This window comes from Oreochromis niloticus, linkage group LG23, assembly GCF_001858045.2.
Source record: "Oreochromis niloticus isolate F11D_XX linkage group LG23, O_niloticus_UMD_NMBU, whole genome shotgun sequence".
NCBI classification, from domain to species: domain Eukaryota; kingdom Metazoa; phylum Chordata; class Actinopteri; order Cichliformes; family Cichlidae; genus Oreochromis; species Oreochromis niloticus.
The window spans coordinates 14378614-14405772 of record NC_031986.2 but is presented as its reverse complement, the minus strand read 5'-3'; the positions used below and the strand labels follow the sequence as shown (position 1 = coordinate 14405772).

Genomic DNA, 27159 nt, shown 5'->3' with positions numbered 1-27159 from the left:
GACATTTGCCAAGTATAAAAGGTCTTTTGTAGCGGTCCTCCCTCGCTTACCGCTATACCACCCTGAACACGCCCGATCTCGTCTGATCTCGGAAGCTAAGCAGGGTCGGGCCTGGTCAGTACTTGGATGGGAGACCGCCTGGGAATACCAGGTGCTGTAAGCTTTTGCACTTCAACACACAAACTGCAGAGGGCGCTGCTGCACACTCAGTGGAGGCAGCTCAGGACAACGCTCCTGATTGCCTTTTGCTTTTGTGTAAAACAAAAAACAGGAAAACAACAAGAACAAAATATTTAGGAAATACACAAACTTATTTATTCTTTAAATGTAGGAAATGTCTATGGCTAGTCCGTCTGGGCTCAGTAGTGAGGAACTTGTTAACCTTGTAGTGTGCAGCGGGCACAGTGTCCACCCATGTGCAACGACTTTGAATTCTTATTCGCTGCTGACTGCGGTCCCGAAGAATACTGAATAAATGCGCAGCAGTGTGCTACCCTGAGCAGGGAACACGATATCATGGAGTTTCTAACATGGAGCAAGGTGACGGTGATGCTACTATCTAGGACCGCCCCCGCTTAGCTTCAGAGATCAGATGAAATCAGGCGTGGTATGGCCGTAAGCGAGAGGTTTCCTCGGTAACAGGGTTCATGTAGATACTGTAACCCATTTATTGTGATTTTAAAAACAATTTAGAGTGAAGGATATTGATTAGTTTCTTCCTTCCTTTTTTTAATACCGGCACATGACAGCACAGTTATAATGCATACTTAATGCTGCAAAATTCACGTCATAAACAGTTGTGAGTGTTTGCACAAAACATCTACAGGTGCTCTGTGCATGTACAGTGATATTGATATAACGCTTGAAGAATTTGACATTACTACATCAGTGGAAGAGCTCTTTGCGCAAGACTCACTAAGCACCCTATTAGAAAATGAGCTAAAAGAGTGTCTCAGATTCGTTTCAATATTTAAACTGTCATTTGTGTGTTGAAGTGCAAAAGCTTACAGCACCTGGTATTCCCAGGCGGTCTCCCGTCCAAGTACTGACCAGGCCCGACCCTGCGTGGCTTCCGAGATCAGACGAGATCGGGCGCGTTCAGGGTGGTATGGCCGTAAGCGACAGAACGCTTCAGAAACAGCCTTTTTATACATGCTGTGATGACACAGTCATGCTTACGTTTTTTATGTTCTGTGTAGAAGTTGAATTCTCCAAACCACGAAATGTTGGACTTCCAAATCGTCCTAACACACTGTGTGCTCTCTGTCACTTTAACACTGTGCTGTGAGAAACTAACATGTGTTATTATCGTGACGTTACCGCGGGAAAAGCATTTTTGCACCTCAGTGTTGAAGCTGCAGTTAACAACAAAGGTTTGCATGTTTTCGCCGTAACATATGAAGCTTAGCACAATACTATAGTTTAAGCTGTGTGACATTTGCCAAGTATAAAAGGTCTTTTGTAGCGGCCTCCCTCGCTTACGGCCATACCACCCTGAACACGCCCGATCTCGTCTGATCTCGGAAGCTAAGCAGGGTCGGGCCTGGTCAGTACTTGGATGGGAGACCGCCTGGGAATACCAGGTGCTGTAAGCTTTTGCACTTCAACACACAAACTGCAGAGGGCGCTGCTGCACACTCAGTGGAGGCAGCTTCATGACAACGCTCCTGATTGCCTTTGCTTTTGTGTAAAACAAAAACAGGAAAACAACAAGAACAAAATATTTAGGAAATACACAAACTTATTTATTCTTTAAATGTAGGAATGTCTATGGCTAGTCCGTCTGGGCTCAGTAGTGAGGAACTTGTTAACCTTGTAGTGTGCAGCGGGCACAGTGTCCACCCATGTGCAACGACTTTGAATTCTTATTCGCTGCTGACTGCGGTCCGAAGAATACTGAATAAATGCGCAGCAGTGTGCTACCCTGAGCAGGGAACACGATATCATGGAGTTTCTAACATGGAGCAAGGTGACGGTGATGCTACTATCTAGGACCGCCCCCGCTTAGCTTCAGAGATCAGATGAAATCAGGCGTGGTATGGCCGTAAGCGAGAGGCTTCCTCAATAACAGGGTTCATGTAGATACTGTAACCCATTTATTGTGATTTAAAAAACAATTTAGAGTGAAGGATATTGATTAGTTTCTTCCTTCCTTTTTTTTAATACCGGCACATGACAGCACAGTTATAATGCATACTTAATGCTGCAAAATTCACGTCATAAACAGTTGTGAGTGTTTGCACAAAAACATCTACAGGTGCTCTGTGCATGTACAGTGATATTGATATAACGCTTGAAGAATTTGACATTACTACATCAGTGGAAGAGCTCTTTGCGCAAGACTCACTAAGCACCCTATTAGAAAATGAGCTAAAAGAGTGTCTCAGATTCGTTTCAATATTTAAACTGTCATTTGTGTGTTGAAGTGCAAAAGCTTACAGCACCTGGTATTCCCAGGCGGTCTCCCGTCCAAGTACTGACCAGGCCCGACCCTGCTGGCTTCCGAGATCAGACGAGATCGGGCGCGTTCAGGGTGGTATGGCCGTAAGCGACAGAACGCTTCAGAAACAGCCTTTTTATACATGCTGTGATGACACAGTCATGCTTACGTTTTTTATGTTCTGTGTAGAAGTTGAATTCTCCAAACCACGAAAATGTTGGACTTCCAAATCGTCCTAACACACTGTGTGCTCTCTGTCACTTTAACACTGTGCTGTGAGAAACTAACATGTGTTATTATCGTGACGTTACCGCGGGAAAAGCATTTTTGCACCTCAGTGTTGAAGCTGCAGTTAACAACAAAGGTTTGCATGTTTTCGCCGTAACATATGAAGCTTAGCACAATACTATAGTTTAAGCTGTGTGACATTTGCCAAGTATAAAAGGTCTTTTGTAGCGGTCCTCCCTCGCTTACGGCCATACCACCCTGAACACGCCCGATCTCGTCTGATCTCGGAAGCTAAGCAGGGTCGGGCCTGGTCAGTACTTGGATGGGAGACCGCCTGGGAATACCAGGTGCTGTAAGCTTTTGCACTTCAACACACAAACTGCAGAGGGCGCTGCTGCACACTCAGTGGAGGCAGCTTCATGACAACGCTCCTGATTGCCTTTTGCTTTTGTGTAAAACAAAAAACAGGAAACAACAAGAACAAAATATTTAGGAATACACAAACTTATTTATTCTTTAAATGTAGGAAATGTCTATGGCTAGTCCGTCTGGGCTCAGTAGTGAGGAACTTGTTAACCTTGTAGTGTGCAGCGGGCACAGTGTCCACCCATGTGCAACGACTTTGAATTCTTATTCGCTGCTGACTGCGGTCCCAAGAATACTGAATAAATGCGCAGCAGTGTGCTACCCTGAGCAGGGAACACGATATCATGGAGTTTCTAACATGGAGCAAGGTGAGGTGATGCTACTATCTAGGACCGCCCCCGCTTAGCTTCAGAGATCAGATGAAATCAGGCGTGGTATGGCCGTAAGCGAGAGGCTTCCTCGATAACAGGGTTCATGTAGATACTGTAACCCATTTATTGTGATTTAAAAACAATTTAGAGTGAAGGATATTGATTAGTTCTTCCTTCCTTTTTTTTAATACCGGCACATGACAGCACAGTTATAATGCATACTTAATGCTGCAAAATTCACGTCATAAACAGTTGTGAGTGTTTGCACAAAACATCTACAGGTGCTCTGTGCATGTACAGTGATATTGATATAACGCTTGAAGAATTTGACATTACTACATCAGTGGAAGAGCTCTTTGCGCAAGACTCACTAACCACCCTATTAGAAAATGAGCTAAAAGAGTGCTCAGATTCGTTTCAATATTTAAACTGTCATTTGTGTGTTGAAGTGCAAAAGCTTACAGCACCTGGTATTCCCAGGCGGTCTCCCGTCCAAGTACTGACCAGGCCCGACCCTGCGTGGCTTCCGAGATCAGACGAGATCGGGCGCGTTCAGGGTGGTATGGCCGTAAGCGAGAGAACGCTTCAGAAACAGCCTTTTTATACATGCTGTGATGACACAGTCATGCTTACGTTTTTTATGTTCTGTGTAGAAGTTGAATTCTCCAAACCACGAAAATGTTGGACTTCCAAATCGTCCTAACACACTGTGTGCTCTCTGTCACTTTAACACTGTGCTGTGAGAACTAACATGTGTTATTATCGTGACGTTACCGCGGGAAAAGCATTTTTGCACCTCAGTGTTGAAGCTGCAGTTAACAACAAAGGTTTGCATGTTTTCGCCGTAACATATGAAGCTTAGCACAATACTATAGTTTAAGCTGTGTGACATTTGCCAAGTATAAAAGGTCTTTTGTAGCGGCCTCCCTCGCTTACGGCCATACCACCCTGAACACGCCCGATCTCGTCTGATCTCGGAAGCTAAGCAGGGTCGGGCCTGGTCAGTACTTGGATGGGAGACCGCCTGGGAATACCAGGTGCTGTAAGCTTTTGCACTTCAACACACAAACTGCAGAGGGCGCTGCTGCACACTCAGTGGAGGCAGCTTCATGACAACGCTCCTGATTGCCTTTTGCTTTTGTGTAAAACAAAAAACAGGAAAACAACAAGAACAAAATATTTAGGAAATACACAAACTTATTTATTCTTTAAATGTAGGAAATGTCTATGGCTAGTCCGTCTGGGCTCAGTAGTGAGGAACTTGTTAACCTTGTAGTGTGCAGGGGCACAGTGTCCACCCATGTGCAACGACTTTGAATTCTTATTCGCTGCTGACTGCGGTCCCAAGAATACTGAATAAATGCGCAGCAGTGTGCTACCCTGAGCAGGGAACACGATATCATGGAGTTTCTAACATGGAGCAAGGTGAAGGTGATGCTACTATCTAGGACCGCCCCCGCTTAGCTTCAGAGATCAGATGAAATCAGGCGTGGTATGGCCGTAAGCGAGAGGCTTCCTCGATAACAGGGTTCATGTAGATACTGTAACCATTTATTGTGATTTAAAAAACAATTTAGAGTGAAGGATATTGATTAGTTTCTTCCTTCCTTTTTTTAATACCGGCACATGACAGCACAGTTATAATGCATACTTAATGCTGCAAAATTCACGTCATAAACAGTTGTGAGTGTTTGCACAAAAACATCTACAGGTGCTCTGTGCATGTACAGTGATATTGATATAACGCTTGAAGAATTGACATTACTACATCAGTGGAAGAGCTCTTTGCGCAAGACTCACTAACCACCCTATTAGAAAATGAGCTAAAAGAGTGCCTCAGATTCGTTTCAATATTTAAACTGTCATTTGTGTGTTGAAGTGCAAAAGCTTACAGCACCTGGTATTCCCAGGCGGTCTCCCGTCCAAGTACTGACCAGGCCCGACCCTGCTTGGCTTCCGAGATCAGACGAGATCGGGCGCGTTCAGGGTGGTATGGCCGTAAGCGAGAGAACGCTTCAGAAACAGCCTTTTTATACATGCTGTGATGACACAGTCATGCTTACGTTTTTTATGTTCTGTGTAGAAGTTGAATTCTCCAAACCACGAAAATGTTGGACTTCCAAATCGTCCTAACACACTGTGTGCTCTCTGTCACTTTAACACTGTGCTGTGAGAAACTAACATGTGTTATTATCGTGACGTTACCGCGGGAAAAGCATTTTGCACCTCAGTGTTGAAGCTGCAGTTAACAACAAAGGTTTGCATGTTTTCGCCGTAACATATGAAGCTTAGCACAATACTATAGTTTAAGCTGTGTGACATTTGCCAAGTATAAAAGGTCTTTTGTAGCGGCCTCCCTCGCTTACGGCCATACCACCCTGAACACGCCCGATCTCGTCTGATCTCGGAAGCTAAGCAGGGTCGGGCCTGGTCAGTACTTGGATGGGAGACCGCCTGGGAATACCAGGTGCTGTAAGCTTTTGCACTTCAACACACAAACTGCAGAGGGCGCTGCTGCACACTCAGTGGAGGCAGCTTCATGACAACGCTCCTGATTGCCTTTTGCTTTTGTGTAAAACAAAAAACAGGAAACAACAAGAACAAAATATTTAGGAAATACACAAACTTATTTATTCTTTAAATGTAGGAAATGTCTATGGCTAGTCCGTCTGGGCTCAGTAGTGAGGAACTTGTTAACCTTGTAGTGTGCAGGGGCACAGTGTCCACCCATGTGCAACGACTTTGAATTCTTATTCGCTGCTGACTGCGGTCCCCAAGAATACTGAATAAATGCGCAGCAGTGTGCTACCCTGAGCAGGGAACACGATATCATGGAGTTTCTAACATGGAGCAAGGTGAAGGTGATGCTACTATCTAGGACCGCCCCCGCTTAGCTTCAGAGATCAGATGAAATCAGGCGTGGTATGGCCGTAAGCGAGAGGCTTCCTCGATAACAGGGTTCATGTAGATACTGTAACCCATTTATTGTGATTTAAAAAAACAATTTAGAGTGAAGGATATTGATTAGTTTCTTCCTTCCTTTTTTTAATACCGGCACATGACAGCACAGTTATAATGCATACTTAATGCTGCAAAATTCACGTCATAAACAGTTGTGAGTGTTTGCACAAAACATCTACAGGTGCTCTGTGCATGTACAGTGATATTGATATAACGCTTGAAGAATTTGACATTACTACATCAGTGGAAGAGCTCTTTGCGCAAGACTCACTAACCACCCTATTAGAAAATGAGCTAAAAGAGTGCCTCAGATTCGTTTCAATATTTAAACTGTCATTTGTGTGTTGAAGTGCAAAAGCTTACAGCACCTGGTATTCCCAGGCGGTCTCCCGTCCAAGTACTGACCAGGCCGACCCTGCTTGGCTTCCGAGATCAGACGAGATCGGGCGCGTTCAGGGTGGTATGGCCGTAAGCGAGAGAACGCTTCAGAAACAGCCTTTTTATACATGCTGTGATGACACAGTCATGCTTACGTTTTTATGTTCTGTGTAGAAGTTGAATTCTCCAAACCACGAAATGTTGGACTTCCAATCGTCCTAACACACTGTGTGCTCTCTGTCACTTTAACACTGTGCTGTGAGAAACTAACATGTGTTATTATCGTGACGTTACCGCGGGAAAAGCATTTTGCACCTCAGTGTTGAAGCTGCAGTTAACAACAAAGGTTTGCATGTTTTCGCCGTAACATATGAAGCTTAGCACAATACTATAGTTTAAGCTGTGTGACATTTGCCAAGTATAAAGGTCTTTTGTAGCGGCCTCCCTCGCTTACGGCCATACCACCCTGAACACGCCCGATCTCGTCTGATCTCGGAAGCTAAGCAGGGTCGGGCCTGGTCAGTACTTGGATGGGAGACCGCTGGGAATACCAGGTGCTGTAAGCTTTTGCACTTCAACACACAAACTGCAGAGGGCGCTGCTGCACACTCAGTGGAGGCAGCTTCATGACAACGCTCCTGATTGCCTTTTGCTTTTGTGTAAAACAAAAAACAGGAAAACAACAAGAACAAAATATTTAGGAAATACACAAACTTATTTATTCTTTAAATGTAGGAAATGTCTATGGCTAGTCCGTCTGGGCTCAGTAGTGAGGAACTTGTTAACCTTGTAGTGTGCAGGGGCACAGTGTCCACCCATGTGCAACGACTTTGAATTCTTATTCGCTGCTGACTGCGGTCCCCAAGAATACTGAATAAATGCGCAGCAGTGTGCTACCCTGAGCAGGGAACACGATATCATGGAGTTTCTAACATGGAGCAAGGTGAGGTGATGCTACTATCTAGGACCGCCCCCGCTTAGCTTCAGAGATCAGATGAATCAGGCGTGGTATGGCCGTAAGCGAGAGGCTTCCTCGATAACAGGGTTCATGTAGATACTGTAACCCATTTATTGTGATTTAAAAAACAATTTAGAGTGAAGGATATTGATTAGTTTCTTCCTTCCTTTTTTTTAATACCGGCACATGACAGCACAGTTATAATGCATACTTAATGCTGCAAAATTCACGTCATAAACAGTTGTGAGTGTTTGCACAAAAACATCTACAGGTGCTCTGTGCATGTACAGTGATATTGATATAACGCTTGAAGAATTTGACATTACTACATCAGTGGAAGAGCTCTTTGCGCAAGACTCACTAACCACCCTATTAGAAAATGAGCTAAAAGAGTGCCTCAGATTCGTTTCAATATTTAAACTGTCATTTGTGTGTTGAAGTGCAAAAGCTTACAGCACCTGGTTTCCCAGGCGGTCTCCCGTCCAAGTACTGACCAGGCCCGACCCTGCTTGGCTTCCGAGATCAGACGAGATCGGGCCCGTTCAGGGTGGTATGGCCGTAAGCGAGAGAACGCTTCAGAAACAGCCTTTTTATACATGCTGTGATGACACAGTCATGCTTACGTTTTTTATGTTCTGTGTAGAAGTTGAATTCTCCAAACCACGAAAATGTTGGACTTCCAAATCGTCCTAACACACTGTGTGCTCTCTGTCACTTTAACACTGTGCTGTGAGAAACTAACATGTGTTATTATCGTGACGTTACCGCGGGAAAAGCATTTTTGCACCTCAGTGTTGAAGCTGCAGTTAACAACAAAGGTTTGCATGTTTTCGCCGTAACATATGAAGCTTAGCACAATACTATAGTTTAAGCTGTGTGACATTTGCCAAGTATAAAAGGTCTTTTGTAGCGGGCCTCCCTCGCTTACGGCCATACCACCCTGAACACGCCCGATCTCGTCTGATCTCGGAAGCTAAGCAGGGTCGGGCCTGGTCAGTACTTGGATGGGAGACCGCCTGGGAATACCAGGTGCTGTAAGCTTTTGCACTTCAACACACAAACTGCAGAGGGCGCTGCTGCACACTCAGTGGAGGCAGCTTCATGACAACGCTCCTGATTGCCTTTGCTTTTGTGTAAAACAAAAAACAGGAAAACAACAAGAACAAAATATTTAGGAAATACACAAACTTATTTATTCTTTAAATGTAGGAAATGTCTATGGCTAGTCCGTCTGGGCTCAGTAGTGAGGAACTTGTTAACCTTGTAGTGTGCAGGGGGCACAGTGTCCACCCATGTGCAACGACTTTGAATTCTTATTCGCTGCTGACTGCGGTCCCCAAGAATACTGAATAAATGCGCAGCAGTGTGCTACCCTGAGCAGGGAACACGATATCATGGAGTTTCTAACATGGAGCAAGTGAAGGTGATGCTACTATCTAGGACCGCCCCCGCTTAGCTTCAGAGATCAGATGAAATCAGGCGTGGTATGGCCGTAAGCGAGAGGCTTCCTCGATAACAGGGTTCATGTAGATACTGTAACCCATTTATTGTGATTTAAAAAACAATTTAGAGTGAAGGATATTGATTAGTTTCTTCCTTCCTTTTTTTTAATACCGGCACATGACAGCACAGTTATAATGCATACTTAATGCTGCAAAATTCACGTCATAAACAGTTGTGAGTGTTTGCACAAAAACATCTACAGGTGCTCTGTGCATGTACAGTGATATTGATATAACGCTTGAAGAATTTGACATTACTACATCAGTGGAAGAGCTCTTTGCGCAAGACTCACTAACCACCCTATTAGAAAATGAGCTAAAAGAGTGCCTCAGATTCGTTTCAATATTTAAACTGTCATTTGTGTGTTGAAGTGCAAAAGCTTACAGCACCTGGATTCCCAGGCGGTCTCCCGTCCAAGTACTGACCAGGCCCGACCCTGCTTGGCTTCCGAGATCAGACGAGATCGGGCGCGTTCAGGGTGGTATGGCCGTAAGCGAGAGAACGCTTCAGAAACAGCCTTTTTATACATGCTGTGATGACACAGTCATGCTTACGTTTTTTATGTTCTGTGTAGAAGTTGAATTCTCCAAACCACGAAAATGTTGGACTTCCAAATCGTCCTAACACACTGTGTGCTCTCTGTCACTTTAACACTGTGCTGTGAGAAACTAACATGTGTTATTATCGTGACGTTACCGCGGGAAAAGCATTTTTGCACCTCAGTGTTGAAGCTGCAGTTAACAACAAAGGTTTGCATGTTTTCGCCGTAACATATGAAGCTTAGCACAATACTATAGTTTAAGCTGTGTGACATTTGCCAAGTATAAAAGGTCTTTTGTAGCGGGCCTCCCTCGCTTACGGCCATACCACCCTGAACACGCCCGATCTCGTCTGATCTCGGAAGCTAAGCAGGGTCGGGCCTGGTCAGTACTTGGATGGGAGACCGCCTGGGAATACCAGGTGCTGTAAGCTTTTGCACTTCAACACACAAACTGCAGAGGGCGCTGCTGCACACTCAGTGGAGGCAGCTTCATGACAACGCTCCTGATTGCCTTTTGCTTTGTGTAAAACAAAAAACAGGAAAACAACAAGAACAAAATATTTAGGAAATACACAAACTTATTTATTCTTTAAATGTAGGAAATGTCTATGGCTAGTCCGTCTGGGCTCAGTAGTGAGGAACTTGTTAACCTTGTAGTGTGCAGGGGGCACAGTGTCCACCCATGTGCAACGACTTTGAATTCTTATTCGCTGCTGACTGCGGTCCCAAGAATACTGAATAAATGCGCAGCAGTGTGCTACCCTGAGCAGGGAACACGATATCATGGAGTTTCTAACATGGAGCAAGGTGAAGGTGATGCTACTATCTAGGACCGCCCCCGCTTAGCTTCAGAGATCAGATGAAATCAGGCGTGGTATGGCCGTAAGCGAGAGGCTTCCTCGATAACAGGGTTCATGTAGATACTGTAACCCATTTATTGTGATTTAAAAAACAATTTAGAGTGAAGGATATTGATTAGTTTCTTCCTTCCTTTTTTTTAATACCGGCACATGACAGCACAGTTATAATGCATACTTAATGCTGCAAAATTCACGTCATAAACAGTTGTGAGTGTTTGCACAAAAACATCTACAGGTGCTCTGTGCATGTACAGTGATATTGATATAACGCTTGAAGAATTTGACATTACTACATCAGTGGAAGAGCTCTTTGCGCAAGACTCACTAACCACCCTATTAGAAAATGAGCTAAAAGAGTGCCTCAGATTCGTTTCAATATTTAAACTGTCATTTGTGTGTTGAAGTGCAAAAGCTTACAGCACCTGGTATTCCAGGCGGTCTCCCGTCCAAGTACTGACCAGGCCCGACCCTGCTTGGCTTCCGAGATCAGACGAGATCGGGCCCGTTCAGGGTGGTATGGCCGTAAGCGAGAGAACGCTTCAGAAACAGCCTTTTTATACATGCTGTGATGACACAGTCATGCTTACGTTTTTATGTTCTGTGTAGAAGTTGAATTCTCCAAACCACGAAAATGTTGGACTTCCAAATCGTCCTAACACACTGTGTGCTCTCTGTCACTTTAACACTGTGCTGTGAGAAACTAACATGTGTTATTATCGTGACGTTACCGCGGGAAAAGCATTTTTGCACCTCAGTGTTGAAGCTGCAGTTAACAACAAAGGTTTGCATGTTTTCGCCGTAACATATGAAGCTTAGCACAATACTATAGTTTAAGCTGTGTGACATTTGCCAAGTATAAAAGGTCTTTTGTAGCGGGCCTCCCTCGCTTACGGCCATACCACCCTGAACACGCCCGATCTCGTCTGATCTCGGAAGCTAAGCAGGGTCGGGCCTGGTCAGTACTTGGATGGGAGACCGCCTGGGAATACCAGTGCTGTAAGCTTTTGCACTTCAACACACAAACTGCAGAGGGCGCTGCTGCACACTCAGTGGAGGCAGCTTCATGACAACGCTCCTGATTGCCTTTTGCTTTTGTGTAAAACAAAAAACAGGAAAACAACAAGAACAAAATATTTAGGAAATACACAAACTTATTTATTCTTTAAATGTAGGAAATGTCTATGGCTAGTCCGTCTGGGCTCAGTAGTGAGGAACTTGTTAACCTTGTAGTGTGCAGGGGCACAGTGTCCACCCATGTGCAACGACTTTGAATTCTTATTCGCTGCTGACTGCGGTCCCAAGAATACTGAATAAATGCGCAGCAGTGTGCTACCCTGAGCAGGGAACACGATATCATGGAGTTTCTAACATGGAGCAAGGTGAAGGTGATGCTACTATCTAGGACCGCCCCCGCTTAGCTTCAGAGATCAGATGAAATCAGGCGTGGTATGGCCGTAAGCGAGAGGCTTCCTCGATAACAGGGTTCATGTAGATACTGTAACCCATTTATTGTGATTTAAAAAACAATTTAGAGTGAAGGATATGATTAGTTTCTTCCTTCCTTTTTTTAATACCGGCACATGACAGCACAGTTATAATGCATACTTAATGCTGCAAAATTCACGTCATAAACAGTTGTGAGTGTTTGCACAAAAACATCTACAGGTGCTCTGTGCATGTACAGTGATATTGATATAACGCTTGAAGAATTTGACATTACTACATCAGTGGAAGAGCTCTTTGCGCAAGACTCACTAACCACCCTATTAGAAAATGAGCTAAAGAGTGCCTCAGATTCGTTTCAATATTTAAACTGTCATTTGTGTGTTGAAGTGCAAAAGCTTACAGCACCTGGTATTCCCAGGCGGTCTCCCGTCCAAGTACTGACCAGGCCCGACCCTGCTTGGCTTCCGAGATCAGACGAGATCGGGCGCGTTCAGGGTGGTATGGCCGTAAGCGAGAGAACGCTTCAGAAACAGCCTTTTTATACATGCTGTGATGACACAGTCATGCTTACGTTTTTTATGTTCTGTGTAGAAGTTGAATTCTCCAAACCACGAAAATGTTGGACTTCCAAATCGTCCTAACACACTGTGTGCTCTCTGTCACTTAACACTGTGCTGTGAGAAACTAACATGTGTTATTATCGTGACGTTACCGCGGGAAAAGCATTTTTGCACCTCAGTGTTGAAGCTGCAGTTAACAACAAAGGTTTGCATGTTTTCGCCGTAACATATGAAGCTTAGCACAATACTATAGTTAAGCTGTGTGACATTTGCCAAGTATAAAGGTCTTTTGTAGCGGGCCTCCTCGCTTACGGCCATACCACCCTGAACACGCCCGATCTCGTCTGATCTCGGAAGCTAAGCAGGGTCGGGCCTGGTCAGTACTTGGATGGAGACCGCCTGGGAATACCAGGTGCTGTAAGCTTTTGCACTTCAACACACAAACTGCAGAGGGCGCTTCTGCACACTCAGTGGAGGCAGCTTCATGACAACGCTCCTGATTGCCTTTGCTTTTGTGTAAAACAAAAACAGGAAAACACAAGAACAAAATATTTAGGAAATACACAAACTTATTTATCTTTAAATGTAGGAAATGTCTATGGCTAGTCCGTCTGGGCTCAGTAGTGAGGAACTTGTTAACCTTGTAGTGTGCAGGGGCACAGTGTCCACCCATGTGCAACGACTTTGAATTCTTATTCGCTGCTGACTGCGGTCCCGAAGAATACTGAATAATGCGCAGCAGTGTGCTACCCTGAGCAGGGAACACGATATCATGAGTTTCTAACATGGAGCAAGGTGAAGGTGATGCTACTATCTAGGACCGCCCCCGCTTAGCTTCAGAGATCAGATGAAAATCAGGCGTGGTATGGCCGTAAGCGAGAGGCTTCCTCGATAACAGGGTTCATGTAGATACTGTAACCCATTTATTGTGATTTAAAAAACAATTTAGATGAAGGATATTGATTAGTTTCTTCCTTCCTTTTTTTAATACCGGCACATGACAGCACAGTTATAATGCATACTTAATGCTGCAAAATTCACGTCATAAACAGTTGTGAGTGTTTGCACAAAACATCTACAGGTGCTCTGTGCATGTACAGTGATATTGATATAACGCTTGAAGAATTTGACATTACTTACATCAGTGGAAGAGCTCTTTGCGCAAGACTCACTAACCACCCTATTAGAAAATGAGCTAAAAGAGTGCCTCAGATTCGTTTCAATATTTAAACTGTCATTTGTGTGTTGAAGTGCAAAAGCTTACAGCACCTGGTTTCCCAGGCGGTCTCCCGTCCAAGTACTGACCAGGCCCGACCCTGCTTGGCTTCCGAGATCAGACGAGATCGGGCGCGTTCAGGGTGGTATGGCCGTAAGCGAGAGAACGCTTCAGAAACAGCCTTTTTATACATGCTGTGATGACACAGTCATGCTTACGTTTTTTATGTTCTGTGTAGAAGTTGAATTCTCCAAACCACGAAAATGTTGGACTTCCAAATCGTCCTAACACACTGTGTGCTCTCTGTCACTTTAACACTGTGCTGTGAGAACTAACATGTGTTATTATCGTGACGTTACCGCGGGAAAAGCATTTTTGCACCTCAGTGTTGAAGCTGCAGTTAACAACAAAGGTTTGCATGTTTTCGCCGTAACATATGAAGCTTAGCACAATACTATAGTTTAAGCTGTGTGACATTTGCCAAGTATAAAAGGTCTTTTGTAGCGGGCTCCCTCGCTTACGGCCATACCACCCTGAACACGCCCCGATCTCGTCTGATCTCGGAAGCTAAGCAGGGTCGGGCCTGGTCAGTACTTGGATGGGAGACCGCCTGGGAATACAGGTGCTGTAAGCTTTTGCACTTCAACACACAAACTGCAGAGGGCGCTGCTGCACACTCAGTGGAGGCAGCTTCATGACAACGCTCCTGATTGCCTTTGCTTTTGTGTAAAACAAAAACAGGAAAACAACAAGAACAAAATATTTAGGAAATACACAAACTTATTTATTCTTTAAATGTAGGAAATGTCTATGGCAGTCCGTCTGGGCTCAGTAGTGAGGAACTTGTTAACCTTGTAGTGTGCAGGGGGCACAGTGTCCACCCATGTGCAACGACTTTGAATTCTTATTCGCTGCTGACTGCGGTCCCCAAGAATACTGAATAAATGCGCAGCAGTGTGCTACCCTGAGCAGGGAACACGATATCATGGAGTTCTAACATGGAGCAAGGTGAAGGTGATGCTACTATCTAGGACCGCCCCGCTTAGCTTCAGAGATCAGATGAAATCAGGCGTGGTATGGCGTAAGCGAGAGGCTTCCTCGATAACAGGGTTCATGTAGATACTGTAACCCATTTATTGTGATTTAAAAAACAATTTAGAGTGAAGGATATTGATTAGTTTCTTCCTTCCTTTTTTTTAATACCGGCACATGACAGCACAGTTATAATGCATACTTAATGCTGCAAAATTCACGTCATAAACAGTTGTGAGTGTTTGCACAAAAACATCTACAGGTGCTCTGTGCATGTACAGTGATATTGATATAACGCTTGAAGAATTTGACATTACTACATCAGTGGAAGAGCTCTTTGCGCAAGACTCACTAACCACCCTATTAGAAATGAGCTAAAAGAGTGCCTCAGATTCGTTTCAATATTTAAACTGTCATTTGTGTGTTGAAGTGCAAAAGCTTACAGCACTGGTATTCCCAGGCGGTCTCCCGTCCAAGTACTGACCAGGCCCGACCTGCTTGGCTTCCGAGATCAGACGAGATCGGGCCGTTCAGGGTGGTATGGCCGTAAGCGAGAGAACGCTTCAGAACAGCCTTTTTATACATGCTGTGATGACACAGTCATGCTTACGTTTTTTATGTTCTGTGTAGAAGTTGAATTCTCCAAACCACGAAAATGTTGGACTTCCAATCGTCCTAACACACTGTGTGCTCTCTGTCACTTTAACACTGTGCTGTGAGAAACTAACATGTGTTATTATCGTGACGTTACCGCGGGAAAAGCATTTTTGCACCTCAGTGTTGAAGCTGCAGTTAACACAAAGGTTTGCATGTTTTCGCCGTAACATATGAAGCTTAGCACAATACTATAGTTTAAGCTGTGTGACATTTGCCAAGTATAAAGGTCTTTTGTAGCGGGCCTCCTCGCTTACGGCCATACACCCTGAACACGCCCGATCTCGTCTGATCTCGGAAGCTAAGCAGGGTCGGGCCTGGTCAGTACTTGGATGGGAGACCGCCTGGGAATACCAGGTGCTGTAAGCTTTTGCACTTCAACACACAAACTGCAGAGGGGCTGCTGCACACTCAGTGGAGGCAGCTTCATGACAACGCTCCTGATTGCCTTTTGCTTTTGTGTAAAACAAAAACAGGAAACAACAAGAAAAAATATTAGGAAATACACAACTTATTTATTCTTTAAATGTAGGAAATGTCTATGGCTAGTCCGTCTGGGCTCAGTAGTGAGGAACTTGTTACCTTGTAGTGTGCAGGGGCACAGTGTCCACCCATGTGCAACGACTTTGAATTCTTATTCGCTGCTGACTGCGGTCCCAAGAATACTGATAAATGCGCAGCAGTGTGCTACCTGAGCAGGGAACACGATATCATGGAGTTTCTAACATGGAGCAAGGTGAAGGTGATGCTACTATCTAGGACGCCCCGCTTAGCTTCAGAGATCAGATGAATCAGGCGTGGTATGGCCGTAAGCGAGAGGCTTCCTCGATAACAGGGTTCATGTAGATACTGTAACCCATTTTATTGTGATTTAAAAACAATTTAGAGTGAAGGATATTGATTAGTTTCTTCCTTCCTTTTTTTTAATACCGGCACATGACAGCACAGTTATAATGCATACTTAATGCTGCAAAATTCACGTCATAACAGTTGTGAGTGTTTGCACAAAAACATCTACAGGTGCTCTGTGCATGTACAGTGATATTGATATAACGCTTGAAGAATTTGACATTACTACATCAGTGGAAGAGCTCTTTGCGCAAGACTCACTACACCCTATTAGAAAATGAGCTAAAGAGTGCCTCAGATTCGTTTCAATATTTAAACTGTCATTTGTGTGTTGAAGTGCAAAAGCTTACAGCACCTGGTTTCCCAGGCGGTCTCCCGTCCAAGTACTGACCAGGCCGACCCTGCTTGGCTTCCGAGATCAGACGAGATCGGGCGCGTTCAGGGTGGTATGGCCGTAAGCGAGAGAACGCTTCAGAAACAGCCTTTTTATACATGCTGTGATGACACAGTCATGCTTACGTTTTTTATGTTCTGTGTAGAAGTTGAATTCTCCAACCACGAAATGTTGGACTTCCAATGTCCTAACACCTGTGTGCTCTCTGTCACTTTAACACTGTGCTGTGAGAAACTAAATGTGTTATTATCGTGACGTTACCGCGGGAAAAGCATTTTTGCACCTCAGTGTTGAAGCTGCAGTTACAAAAAGGTTTGCATGTTTTCGCCGTAACATATGAAGCTTAGCACATACTATAGTTTAAGCTGTGTGACATTTGCCAAGTATAAAAGGTTTTGTAGCGGGCCTCCCTCGCTTACGGCCATACCACCTGAACACGCCCGATCTCGTCTGATCTCGGAAGCTAAGCAGGGTCGGGCCTGGTCAGTACTTGGATGGGAGACGCCTGGGAATACCAGGTGCTGTAAGCTTTTGCACTTAACAACAACTGCAGAGGGTGCTGCTGCACATCAGTGGAGGCAGCTTCATGACAACGCTCCTGATTGCTTTTGCTTTTGTGTAAAACAAAAACAGGAAAACAACAAGAACAAATATTTAGGAAATACACAACTTATTTATTCTTTAAATGTAGGAAATGTCTATGGCTAGTCCGTCTGGGCTCAGTAGTGAGATTGTTAACCTTGTAGTGTGCAGGGGGCACAGTGTCCACCATGTGCAACGACTTTGAATTCTTATTCGCTGCTGACTGCGGTCCCAAGAATATGAATAAATGCGCAGCAGTGTGCTACCCTGAGCAGGGAACACGATATATGGAGTTTCTAACATGGAGCAAGGTGAAGGTGATGCTACTATCTAGGACCGCCCCGCTTAGCTTCAGAGATCAGATGAATCAGGCGTGGTATGGCCGTAAGCGAGAGGCTTCCTCGATAACAGGGTTCATGTAGATACTGTAACCCATTTATTGTGATTAAAAACAATTTAGAGTGAAGGATATTGATTAGTTTCTTCCTTCCTTTTTTTTAATACCGGCCATGACAGCAAGTTATAATGCATACTTAATGCTGCAAAATTCACGTCATAAACAGTTGTGAGTGTTTGCACAAAACATCTACAGGTGCTCTGTGCATGTACAGTGATATTGATATAACGCTTGAAGAATTTGACATTACTACATCGTGGAAGAGTCTTTGCGCAAGACTCCAACACCCTATTAGAAATGAGCTAAAAGAGTGCCTCAGATTCCGTTTCAATATTTAACTGTCATTTGTGTGTTGAAGTGCAAAAGCTTACATCACTGGTTTTCCAGGCGGTCTCCCGTCCAAGTACTGACCAGGCCCGACCCTGCTTGGCTTCCGAGATCAGACGAGATCGGGCCGTTCAGGGTGGTATGGCGTAGCGAGAGAAGCTTCAGAAACAGCCTTTTATACATGCTGTGATGACACAGTCATGCTTACGTTTTTTATGTTTGTGTAGAAGTTGAATTCTCCAAACCACGAAATGTTGGACTTCCAAATCGTCCTAACACACTGTGTGCTCTCTGTCACTTTAACACTGTGCTGTGAGAAATAACATGTGTTATTATCGTGACGTTACGCGCGGAAAAGCATTTTTGCACCTCAGTGTTGAAGCTGCAGTTAACAACAAAGGTTTGCATGTTTTCGCCGTAACATATGAAGCTTAGCAAATACTATAGTTTAAGCTGTGTGACATTTGCCAAGTATAAAAGGTTTTTGTAGCGGGCCTCCTCGCTTACGGCCATACCACCCTGACACGCCGATCTGTCTGATTCGGAAGCTAAGCAGGGTCGGGCCTGTCAGTACTTGGATGGGAGACCGCTGGGAATACCAGGTGCTGTAAGCTTTTGCACTTCAACACACAACTGCGAGGGCGCTGCTGCACACTCAGTGGAGGCAGTTCATGACAACGCTCCTGATTGCCTTTTGCTTTTGTGTAAACAAAACAGGAAAACAACAAGAACAAATATTTAGGAAATACACTTATTTATTCTTTAAATGTAGGAATGTCTATGGTGTCCGTTGGGCTCAGTAGTGAGGAATTGTTACCTTGTAGTGTGCAGGGGGCACAGTGTCCACCCATGTGCAACGCTTTGAATTCTTATTCGCTGCTGACTGGGTCCCAAGAATACTGAATAATGCGCAGCAGTGTGCTACCCTGAGCAGGGAACACGATATCATGGAGTTTCTAACATGGAGCAAGGTGAAGGTGATGCTACTATCTAGGACGCCCCGCTTAGCTTCAGAGATCAGATGAAATCAGGCGTGGTATGGCCGTAAGCGAGAGGCTTCTCGATAACAGGGTTCATGTAGATACTGTAACCCATTTATTGTGATTTAAAAACAATTTAGAGTGAAGGATATTGATTGTTTCTTCTTCTTTTTTTATACCGGACATGACAGCACAGTTATAATGCATACTTAATGCTGCAAATTCACGTCATAAACAGTTGTGAGTGTTTGCACAAAACATCTACAGGTGCTCTGTGCATGTACAGTGATATTGATATAACGCTTGAAGAATTTGACATTACTACATCAGTGGAAGGCTCTTTGCGCAAGACTCACTAACCACCCTATTAGAAATGAGCTAAAAGAGTGCCTCAGATTCGTTTCATATTTAACTGTCATTTGTGTGTTGAAGTGCAAAAGCTTACAGCACCTGGTATTCCCAGGCGGTCTCCCGTCCAAGTACTGACCAGGCCGACCTGCTTGGCTTCCGAGATAGACGAGATCGGGCGCGTTCAGGGTGGTATGGCCGTAAGCGAGAGAACGTTCAGAAACAGCCTTTTTATACATGCTGTGATGACACAGTCATGCTTACGTTTTTATGTTCTGTGTAGAAGTTGAATTCTCCAACACGAAAATGTTGGACTTCCAAATCGTCCTAACACACTGTGTGCTCTCTGTCACTTTAACACTGTGCTGTGAGAACTAACATGTGTTATTATCGTGACGTTACCGCGGGAAAAGCATTTTTGCACCTCAGTGTTGAAGCTGCAGTTAACAACAAAGGTTTGCATGTTTTCGCCGTAAATATGAAGCTTAGCACAATACTATAGTTTAAGCTGTGTGACATTTGCCAAGTATAAAGGTCTTTTGTAGCGGGCCTCCTCGCTTACGGCCATACCACCTGAACACGCCGATCTCGTCTGATCTCGGAAGCTAAGCAGGGTCGGCCTGGTCAGTACTTGGATGGGAGACCGCCTGGGAATACCAGGTGCTGTAAGCTTTTGCACTTCACACACAAACTGCAGAGGGCTGCTGCACACTCAGTGGAGGCAGCTTCATGACAACGCTCCTGATTGCCTTTGTTTTGTGTAAAACAAAAAAGGAAACACAAGAACAAAATATTTAGGAAATACACAAACTTATTTATTCTTTAATGTAGGAAATGTCTATGGCTAGTCGTCTGGGCTCAGTAGTGAGGAACTTGTTAACCTTGTAGTGTGCAGGGGGCACAGTGTCCACCATGTGCAACGACTTTGAATTCTTATTCGCTGCTGACTGCGGTCCCCAAGAATACTGAATAAATGCGCAGCAGTGTGCTCCCTGAGCAGGGACACGATATCATGGAGTTTCTAACATGGAGCAAGGTGAGGTGATGCTACTATCTAGGACCGCCCCGCTTAGCTTCAGAGATCAGATGAATCAGGCGTGGTATGGCCGTAAGCGAGAGGCTTCTCGTAACAGGGTCATGTAGATACTGTAACCCATTTATTGTGATTTAAAAACAATTTAGAGTGAAGGATATTGATTAGTTTCTTCCTTCCTTTTTTTTAATACGGCACATGACAGAAGTTATAATGCATACTTAATGCTGCAAATTCACGTCATAAACAGTTGTGAGTGTTTGCACAAAACATCTACAGTGCTCTGTGCATGTACAGTGATATTGATATAACGCTTGAAGAATTTGACTTACTACATCAGTGGAAGAGCTCTTTGCGCAAGACTATAACCACCCTATTAGAAATGAGCTAAAAGAGTGCCTCAGATTCGTTTCATATTTAAACTGTCATTTGTGTGTTGAAGTGCAAAAGCTTACAGACCTGGTTTCCCAGGCGGTTCCGTCCAAGTACTGACCAGGCCGACCCTGCTTGGCTTCCGAGATCAGACGAGATCGGGCCCGTTCAGGGTGGTATGGCGTAACGAGAGAACGCTTCAGAAACAGCCTTTTTATACATGCTGTGATGAACAGTCATGCTTACGTTTTTATGTTCTGTGTAGAAGTTGATTCTCCAAACCACGAAATGTTGGACTTCCAAATCGTCCTAACAACTGTGTGCTCTCTGTCACTTTAACACTGTGCTGTGAGAAACTAACATGTGTTATTATCGTGACGTTACCGCGGGAAAAGCATTTTGCACCTCAGTGTTGAAGCTGCAGTTAACAACAAAGTTTGCATGTTTTGCCGTAACATATGAAGCTTAGCACAATACTATAGTTTAAGCTGTGTGAATTGCCAAGTATAAAAGGTCTTTTGTAGCGGCTCCCTCGCTTACGGCCATACCACCTGAACACGCCCGATCTCGTCTGATCTCGGAGCTAAGCAGGGTCGGGCCTGGTCGTATTGGATGGGAACCGCCTGGGATACAGGTGCTGTAAGCTTTTGCACTTCAACACACAACTGCAGAGGGCGCTGCTGCACACTCAGTGGAGGCAGCTTCATGACAACGCTCCTGATTGCCTTTTGCTTTTGTGTAAACAAAAACAGGAAACACAAGAACAAAATATTTAGGAAATACACAAACTTATTTATTCTTTAAATGTAGGAATGTCTATGGCTAGTCCGTCTGGGCTCAGTAGTGAGGACTTGTTAACCTTGTAGTGTGCAGGGGCACAGTGTCACCATGTGCAACGACTTGATTCTTATTCGCTGCTGATGCGGTCCCCAGAATACTGAATAAATGCGCAGCAGTGTGCTACCCTGAGCAGGGAACACGATATCATGGAGTTTCTAACATGGAGCAAGGTGAGGTGATGCTACTATCTAGGACCGCCCCGCTTAGCTTCAGAGATCAGATGAAATCAGGCGTGGTATGGCGTAAGCGAGAGGCTTCCTCGATACAGGGTTCATGTAGATACTGTAACCATTTATTGTGATTTAAAAACAATTTAGAGTGAAGGATATGATTAGTTTCTTCCTTCTTTTTTTAATACCGGCACATGACAGCACAGTTATAATGCATACTTAATGCTGCAAAATTCACGTCATAAACAGTTGTGAGTGTTTGCACAAAAACATCTACAGGTGCTCTGTGCATGTACAGTGATATTGATATAACGCTTGAAGAATTTGACATTACTACATCAGTGGAAGAGCTCTTTGCGCAGACTCACTAACCACCTATTAGAAAATGAGCTAAAAGAGTGCCTCAGATTCGTTTCAATATTTAAACTGTCATTTGTGTGTTGAAGTGCAAAAGCTTACAGCACTGGTATTCCCAGGCGGTCTCCCGTCCAAGTACTGACCAGGCCCGACCCTGCTTGGCTTCCGAGATCAGACGAGATCGGGCCGTTCAGGGTGGTATGGCCGTAAGCGAGAGAACGCTTCAGAAACAGCCTTTTTATACATGCTGTGATGACACAGTCATGCTTACGTTTTTTATGTCTGTGTAGAAGTTGAATTCTCCAAACACGAAAATGTTGGACTTCCAAATCGTCCTAACACACTGTGTGCTCTCTGTCACTTTAACACTGTGCTGTGAGAACTAACATGTGTTATTATCGTGACGTTACCGCGGGAAAGCATTTTGCACCTCAGTGTTGAAGCTGCAGTTAACAACAAAGGTTTGCATGTTTTCGCCGTAACATATGAAGCTTAGCACAATACTATAGTTTAAGCTGTGTGACATTTGCCAAGTATAAAGGTCTTTTGTAGCGGGCCTCCTCGCTTACGGCCATACCACCCTGAACACGCCCGATCTCGTCTGATCTCGGAAGCTAAGCAGGGTCGGGCCTGGTCAGTACTTGGATGGGAGACCGCCTGGGAATACCAGGTGCTGTAAGCTTTTGCACTTCAACACACAAACTGCAGAGGGCGCTGCTGCACACTCAGTGGAGGCAGCTTCATGACAACGCTCCTGATTGCCTTTTGCTTTTGTGTAAAACAAAAACAGGAAAACAACAAGAACAAAATATTTAGGAATACACAAACTTATTTATTCTTTAAATGTAGGAAATGTCTATGGCTAGTCCGTCTGGGCTCAGTAGTGAGGAACTTGTTAACCTTGTAGTGTGCAGGGGGCACAGTGTCCACCCATGTGCAACGACTTTGATTCTTATTCGCTGCTGACTGCGGTCCCCAAGAAACTGAATAAATGCGCAGCAGTGTGCTACCCTGAGCAGGGAACACGATATCATGGAGTTTCTAACATGGAGCAAGGTGAAGGTGATGCTACTATCTAGGACCGCCCCGCTTAGCTTCAGAGATCAGATGAAATCAGGCGTGGTATGGCGTAAGCGAGAGGCTTCCTCGATAACAGGGTTCATGTAGATACTGTAACCCATTTATTGTGATTTAAAAACAATTAGAGTGAAGGATATTGATTAGTTTCTTCCTTCCTTTTTTTTAATACCGGCACATGACAGCACAGTTATAATGCATACTTAATGCTGCAAATTCACGTCATAAACAGTGTGAGTGTTTGCACAAAACATCTACAGGTGCTCTGTGCATGTACAGTGATATTGATATACGCTTGAAGAATTTGACATTACTACTCAGTGGAAGAGCTCTTGCGCAAGACTCACTAACCACCCTATTAGAAAATGAGCTAAAAGAGTGCCTCAGATTCGTTTCAATATTTAAACTGTCATTTGTGTGTTGAAGTGCAAAAGCTTACAGCACCTGGTATTCCCAGGCGGTCTCCCGTCCAAGTACTGACCAGGCCCGACCCTGCTTGGCTTCCGAGATCAGACGAGATCGGGCCGTTCAGGGTGGTATGGCCGTAAGCGAGAGAACGCTTCAGAAACAGCCTTTTTATACATGCTGTGATGACACAGTCATGCTTACGTTTTTATGTTCTGTGTAGAAGTTGAATTCTCCAACCACGAAAATGTTGGACTTCCAAATCGTCCTAACACACTGTGTGCTCTCTGTCACTTTAACACTGTGCTGTGAGAAACTAACATGTGTTATTATCGTGACGTTACCGCGGGAAAAGCATTTTTGCACCTCAGTGTTGAAGCTGCAGTTAACAACAAAGGTTTGCATGTTTTCGCCGTAACATATGAAGCTTAGCACAATACTATAGTTTAAGCTGTGTGACATTTGCCAAGTATAAAGGTCTTTTGTAGCGGGCCTCCCTCGCTTACGGCCATACCACCCTGAACACGCCCGATCTCGTCTGATCTCGGAAGCTAAGCAGGGTCGGGCCTGGTCAGTACTTGGATGGGAGACCGCCTGGGAATACCAGGTGCTGTAAGCTTTTGCACTTCAACACACAAACTGCAGAGGGCGCTGCTGCACACTCAGTGGAGGCAGCTTCATGACAACGCTCCTGATTGCCTTTTGCTTTTGTGTAAAACAAAAAACAGGAAAACAACAAGAACAAAATATTTAGGAAATACACAAACTTATTTATTCTTTAAATGTAGGAAATGTCTATGGCTAGTCCGTCTGGGCTCAGTAGTGAGGAACTTGTTAACCTTGTAGTGTGCAGGGGGCACAGTGTCCACCCATGTGCAACGACTTTGAATTCTTATTCGCTGCTGACTGCGGTCCCAAGAATACTGAATAAATGCGCAGCAGTGTGCTACCCTGAGCAGGGAACACGATATCATGGAGTTTCTAACATGGAGCAAGGTGAAGGTGATGCTACTATCTAGGACCGCCCCCGCTTAGCTTCAGAGATCAGATGAAATCAGGCGTGGTATGGCCGTAAGCGAGAGGCTTCCTCGATAACAGGGTTCATGTAGATACTGTAACCCATTTATTGTGATTTAAAAAACAATTTAGAGTGAAGGATATTGATTAGTTTCTTCCTTCCTTTTTTTAATACCGGCACATGACAGCACAGTTATAATGCATACTTAATGCTGCAAAATTCACGTCATAAACAGTTGTGAGTGTTTGCACAAAAACATCTACAGGTGCTCTGTGCATGTACAGTGATATTGATATAACGCTTGAAGAATTTGACATTACTACATCAGTGGAAGAGCTCTTTGCGCAAGACTCACTAACCACCCTATTAGAAAATGAGCTAAAAGAGTGCCTCAGATTCGTTTCAATATTTAAACTGTCATTTGTGTGTTGAAGTGCAAAAGCTTACAGCACCTGGTATTCCAGGCGGTCTCCCGTCCAAGTACTGACCAGGCCCGACCCTGCTTGGCTTCCGAGATCAGACGAGATCGGGCCGTTCAGGGTGGTATGGCCGTAAGCGAGAGAACGCTTCAGAAACAGCCTTTTTATACATGCTGTGATGACACAGTCATGCTTACGTTTTTTATGTTCTGTGTAGAAGTTGAATTCTCCAAACCACGAAATGTTGGACTTCCAAATCGTCCTAACACACTGTGTGCTCTCTGTCACTTTAACACTGTGCTGTGAGAAACTAACATGTGTTATTATCGTGACGTTACCGCGGGAAAAGCATTTTTGCACCTCAGTGTTGAAGCTGCAGTTAACAACAAAGGTTTGCATGTTTTCGCCGTAACATATGAAGCTTAGCACAATACTATAGTTTAAGCTGTGTGACATTTGCCAAGTATAAAAGGTCTTTTGTAGCGGGCCTCCTCGCTTACGGCCATACCACCCTGAACACGCCCGATCTCGTCTGATCTCGGAAGCTAAGCAGGGTCGGGCCTGGTCAATACTTGGATGGGAGACCGCCTGGGAATACCAGGTGCTGTAAGCTTTTGCACTTCAACACACAAACTGCAGAGGGCGCTGCTGCACACTCAGTGGAGGCAGCTTCATGACAACGCTCCTGATTGCCTTTTGCTTTTGTGTAAAACAAAAAACAGGAAAACAACAAGAACAAAATATTTAGGAAATACACAAACTTATTTATTCTTTAAATGTAGGAAATGTCTATGGCTAGTCCGTCTGGGCTCAGTAGTGAGGAACTTGTTAACCTTGTAGTGTGCAGGGGGCACAGTGTCCACCCATGTGCAACGACTTTGAATTCTTATTCGCTGCTGACTGCGGTCCCCAAGAATACTGAATAAATGCGCAGCAGTGTGCTACCCTGAGCAGGGAACACGATATCATGGAGTTTCTAACATGGAGCAAGGTGAAGGTGATGCTACTATCTAGGACCGCCCCCGCTTAGCTTCAGAGATCAGATGAAATCAGGCGTGGTATGGCCGTAAGCGAGAGGCTTCCTCGATAACAGGGTTCATGTAGATACTGTAACCCATTTATTGTGATTTAAAAAACAATTTAGAGTGAAGGATATTGATTAGTTTCTTCCTTCCTTTTTTTAATACCGGCACATGACAGCACAGTTATAATGCATACTTAATGCTGCAAATTCACGTCATAAACAGTTGTGAGTGTTTGCACAAAAACATCTACAGGTGCTCTGTGCATGTACAGTGATATTGATATAACGCTTGAAGAATTTGACATTACTACATCAGTGGAAGAGCTCTTTGCGCAAGACTCACTAACCACCCTATTAGAAAATGAGCTAAAAGAGTGCCTCAGATTCGTTTCAATATTTAAACTGTCATTTGTGTGTTGAAGTGCAAAAGCTTACAGCACCTGGTATTCCCAGGCGGTCTCCCGTCCAAGTACTGACCAGGCCCGACCCTGCTTGGCTTCCGAGATCAGACGAGATCGGGCGCGTTCAGGGTGGTATGGCCGTAAGCGAGAGAACGCTTCAGAAACAGCCTTTTATACATGCTGTGATGACACAGTCATGCTTACGTTTTTTATGTTCTGTGTAGAAGTTGAATTCTCCAAACCACGAAAATGTTGGACTTCCAAATCGTCCTAACACACTGTGTGCTCTCTGTCACTTTAACACTGTGCTGTGAGAAACTAACATGTGTTATTATCGTGACGTTACCGCGGGAAAAGCATTTTTGCACCTCAGTGTTGAAGCTGCAGTTAACAACAAAGGTTTGCATGTTTTCGCCGTAACATATGAAGCTTAGCACAATACTATAGTTTAAGCTGTGTGACATTTGCCAAGTATAAAAGGTCTTTTGTAGCGGGCCTCCCTCGCTTACGGCCATACCACCCTGAACACGCCCGATCTCGTCTGATCTCGGAAGCTAAGCAGGGTCGGGCCTGGTCAGTACTTGGATGGGAGACCGCCTGGGAATACCAGGTGCTGTAAGCTTTTGCACTTCAACACACAAACTGCAGAGGG

General features: G+C 44.4%; 28 non-coding genes and 7 pseudogenes across 28 annotated transcripts; 18 read left to right on the top strand and 17 right to left on the bottom strand.

Annotated features, from left to right (window-relative positions):
* The first annotated feature begins 44 nt into the window (after positions 1–44).
* Positions 45–163, top strand: LOC112844039 (5S ribosomal RNA). The gene has a single exon (XR_003216594.1). It is a non-coding gene; the product is annotated as a 5S ribosomal RNA (ribosomal RNA).
* An 838-nt stretch (positions 164–1001) lies between these two features.
* On the bottom strand, positions 1002–1120 carry LOC112843969 (5S ribosomal RNA). Its single transcript, XR_003216536.1, has one exon. It is a non-coding gene; the product is annotated as a 5S ribosomal RNA (ribosomal RNA).
* Positions 1121–1476: 356 nt separating this feature from the next.
* On the top strand, positions 1477–1595 carry LOC112844013 (5S ribosomal RNA). The gene has a single exon (XR_003216568.1). It is a non-coding gene; the product is annotated as a 5S ribosomal RNA (ribosomal RNA).
* An 837-nt stretch (positions 1596–2432) lies between these two features.
* Positions 2433–2550, bottom strand: LOC112843973 (5S ribosomal RNA). The gene has a single exon (XR_003216540.1). It is a non-coding gene; the product is annotated as a 5S ribosomal RNA (ribosomal RNA).
* Positions 2551–2908: 358 nt separating this feature from the next.
* Positions 2909–3027, top strand: LOC112844012 (5S ribosomal RNA). Its single transcript, XR_003216567.1, has one exon. It is a non-coding gene; the product is annotated as a 5S ribosomal RNA (ribosomal RNA).
* An 833-nt stretch (positions 3028–3860) lies between these two features.
* LOC112843967 (5S ribosomal RNA) lies at positions 3861–3979 on the bottom strand. The gene has a single exon (XR_003216534.1). It is a non-coding gene; the product is annotated as a 5S ribosomal RNA (ribosomal RNA).
* Positions 3980–4335: 356 nt separating this feature from the next.
* LOC112844011 (5S ribosomal RNA) lies at positions 4336–4454 on the top strand. The gene has a single exon (XR_003216566.1). It is a non-coding gene; the product is annotated as a 5S ribosomal RNA (ribosomal RNA).
* An 836-nt stretch (positions 4455–5290) lies between these two features.
* LOC112844030 (5S ribosomal RNA) lies at positions 5291–5409 on the bottom strand. Its single transcript, XR_003216585.1, has one exon. It is a non-coding gene; the product is annotated as a 5S ribosomal RNA (ribosomal RNA).
* Positions 5410–5765: 356 nt separating this feature from the next.
* LOC112844010 (5S ribosomal RNA) lies at positions 5766–5884 on the top strand. The gene has a single exon (XR_003216565.1). It is a non-coding gene; the product is annotated as a 5S ribosomal RNA (ribosomal RNA).
* An 838-nt stretch (positions 5885–6722) lies between these two features.
* On the bottom strand, positions 6723–6840 carry LOC112843972 (5S ribosomal RNA). The gene has a single exon (XR_003216539.1). It is a non-coding gene; the product is annotated as a 5S ribosomal RNA (ribosomal RNA).
* Positions 6841–7192: 352 nt separating this feature from the next.
* On the top strand, positions 7193–7310 carry LOC112844042 (5S ribosomal RNA). The gene has a single exon (XR_003216597.1). It is a non-coding gene; the product is annotated as a 5S ribosomal RNA (ribosomal RNA).
* Positions 7311–8148: 838 nt separating this feature from the next.
* LOC112843971 (5S ribosomal RNA) lies at positions 8149–8266 on the bottom strand. Its single transcript, XR_003216538.1, has one exon. It is a non-coding gene; the product is annotated as a 5S ribosomal RNA (ribosomal RNA).
* A 358-nt stretch (positions 8267–8624) lies between these two features.
* On the top strand, positions 8625–8743 carry LOC112844009 (5S ribosomal RNA). Its single transcript, XR_003216564.1, has one exon. It is a non-coding gene; the product is annotated as a 5S ribosomal RNA (ribosomal RNA).
* Positions 8744–9582: 839 nt separating this feature from the next.
* LOC112844038 (5S ribosomal RNA) lies at positions 9583–9700 on the bottom strand. The gene has a single exon (XR_003216593.1). It is a non-coding gene; the product is annotated as a 5S ribosomal RNA (ribosomal RNA).
* A 358-nt stretch (positions 9701–10058) lies between these two features.
* Positions 10059–10177, top strand: LOC112844008 (5S ribosomal RNA). The gene has a single exon (XR_003216563.1). It is a non-coding gene; the product is annotated as a 5S ribosomal RNA (ribosomal RNA).
* An 839-nt stretch (positions 10178–11016) lies between these two features.
* On the bottom strand, positions 11017–11134 carry LOC112843978 (uncharacterized; annotated as a pseudogene).
* A 357-nt stretch (positions 11135–11491) lies between these two features.
* LOC112843963 (5S ribosomal RNA) lies at positions 11492–11609 on the top strand. Its single transcript, XR_003216530.1, has one exon. It is a non-coding gene; the product is annotated as a 5S ribosomal RNA (ribosomal RNA).
* Positions 11610–12445: 836 nt separating this feature from the next.
* LOC112844028 (5S ribosomal RNA) lies at positions 12446–12564 on the bottom strand. The gene has a single exon (XR_003216583.1). It is a non-coding gene; the product is annotated as a 5S ribosomal RNA (ribosomal RNA).
* Positions 12565–12918: 354 nt separating this feature from the next.
* LOC112844041 (5S ribosomal RNA) lies at positions 12919–13036 on the top strand. Its single transcript, XR_003216596.1, has one exon. It is a non-coding gene; the product is annotated as a 5S ribosomal RNA (ribosomal RNA).
* An 833-nt stretch (positions 13037–13869) lies between these two features.
* LOC112844036 (5S ribosomal RNA) lies at positions 13870–13987 on the bottom strand. The gene has a single exon (XR_003216591.1). It is a non-coding gene; the product is annotated as a 5S ribosomal RNA (ribosomal RNA).
* A 356-nt stretch (positions 13988–14343) lies between these two features.
* Positions 14344–14462, top strand: LOC112844045 (5S ribosomal RNA). Its single transcript, XR_003216600.1, has one exon. It is a non-coding gene; the product is annotated as a 5S ribosomal RNA (ribosomal RNA).
* Positions 14463–15296: 834 nt separating this feature from the next.
* LOC112843987 (uncharacterized) lies at positions 15297–15412 on the bottom strand (annotated as a pseudogene).
* A 353-nt stretch (positions 15413–15765) lies between these two features.
* LOC112843970 (5S ribosomal RNA) lies at positions 15766–15883 on the top strand. The gene has a single exon (XR_003216537.1). It is a non-coding gene; the product is annotated as a 5S ribosomal RNA (ribosomal RNA).
* An 823-nt stretch (positions 15884–16706) lies between these two features.
* Positions 16707–16823, bottom strand: LOC112843975 (5S ribosomal RNA). The gene has a single exon (XR_003216542.1). It is a non-coding gene; the product is annotated as a 5S ribosomal RNA (ribosomal RNA).
* Positions 16824–17170: 347 nt separating this feature from the next.
* On the top strand, positions 17171–17287 carry LOC112843980 (uncharacterized; annotated as a pseudogene).
* Positions 17288–19481: 2194 nt separating this feature from the next.
* LOC112843988 (uncharacterized) lies at positions 19482–19597 on the bottom strand (annotated as a pseudogene).
* Positions 19598–19947: 350 nt separating this feature from the next.
* Positions 19948–20063, top strand: LOC112843981 (uncharacterized; annotated as a pseudogene).
* Positions 20064–22258: 2195 nt separating this feature from the next.
* On the bottom strand, positions 22259–22375 carry LOC112843984 (uncharacterized; annotated as a pseudogene).
* A 351-nt stretch (positions 22376–22726) lies between these two features.
* On the top strand, positions 22727–22845 carry LOC112844006 (5S ribosomal RNA). The gene has a single exon (XR_003216561.1). It is a non-coding gene; the product is annotated as a 5S ribosomal RNA (ribosomal RNA).
* Positions 22846–23672: 827 nt separating this feature from the next.
* On the bottom strand, positions 23673–23790 carry LOC112843976 (5S ribosomal RNA). The gene has a single exon (XR_003216543.1). It is a non-coding gene; the product is annotated as a 5S ribosomal RNA (ribosomal RNA).
* Positions 23791–24145: 355 nt separating this feature from the next.
* Positions 24146–24264, top strand: LOC112844005 (5S ribosomal RNA). The gene has a single exon (XR_003216560.1). It is a non-coding gene; the product is annotated as a 5S ribosomal RNA (ribosomal RNA).
* Positions 24265–25103: 839 nt separating this feature from the next.
* On the bottom strand, positions 25104–25220 carry LOC112843982 (uncharacterized; annotated as a pseudogene).
* A 356-nt stretch (positions 25221–25576) lies between these two features.
* On the top strand, positions 25577–25695 carry LOC112844024 (5S ribosomal RNA). The gene has a single exon (XR_003216579.1). It is a non-coding gene; the product is annotated as a 5S ribosomal RNA (ribosomal RNA).
* An 839-nt stretch (positions 25696–26534) lies between these two features.
* Positions 26535–26653, bottom strand: LOC112844027 (5S ribosomal RNA). The gene has a single exon (XR_003216582.1). It is a non-coding gene; the product is annotated as a 5S ribosomal RNA (ribosomal RNA).
* A 357-nt stretch (positions 26654–27010) lies between these two features.
* LOC112844004 (5S ribosomal RNA) lies at positions 27011–27129 on the top strand. The gene has a single exon (XR_003216559.1). It is a non-coding gene; the product is annotated as a 5S ribosomal RNA (ribosomal RNA).
* The last annotated feature ends 30 nt before the right edge of the window (positions 27130–27159 follow it).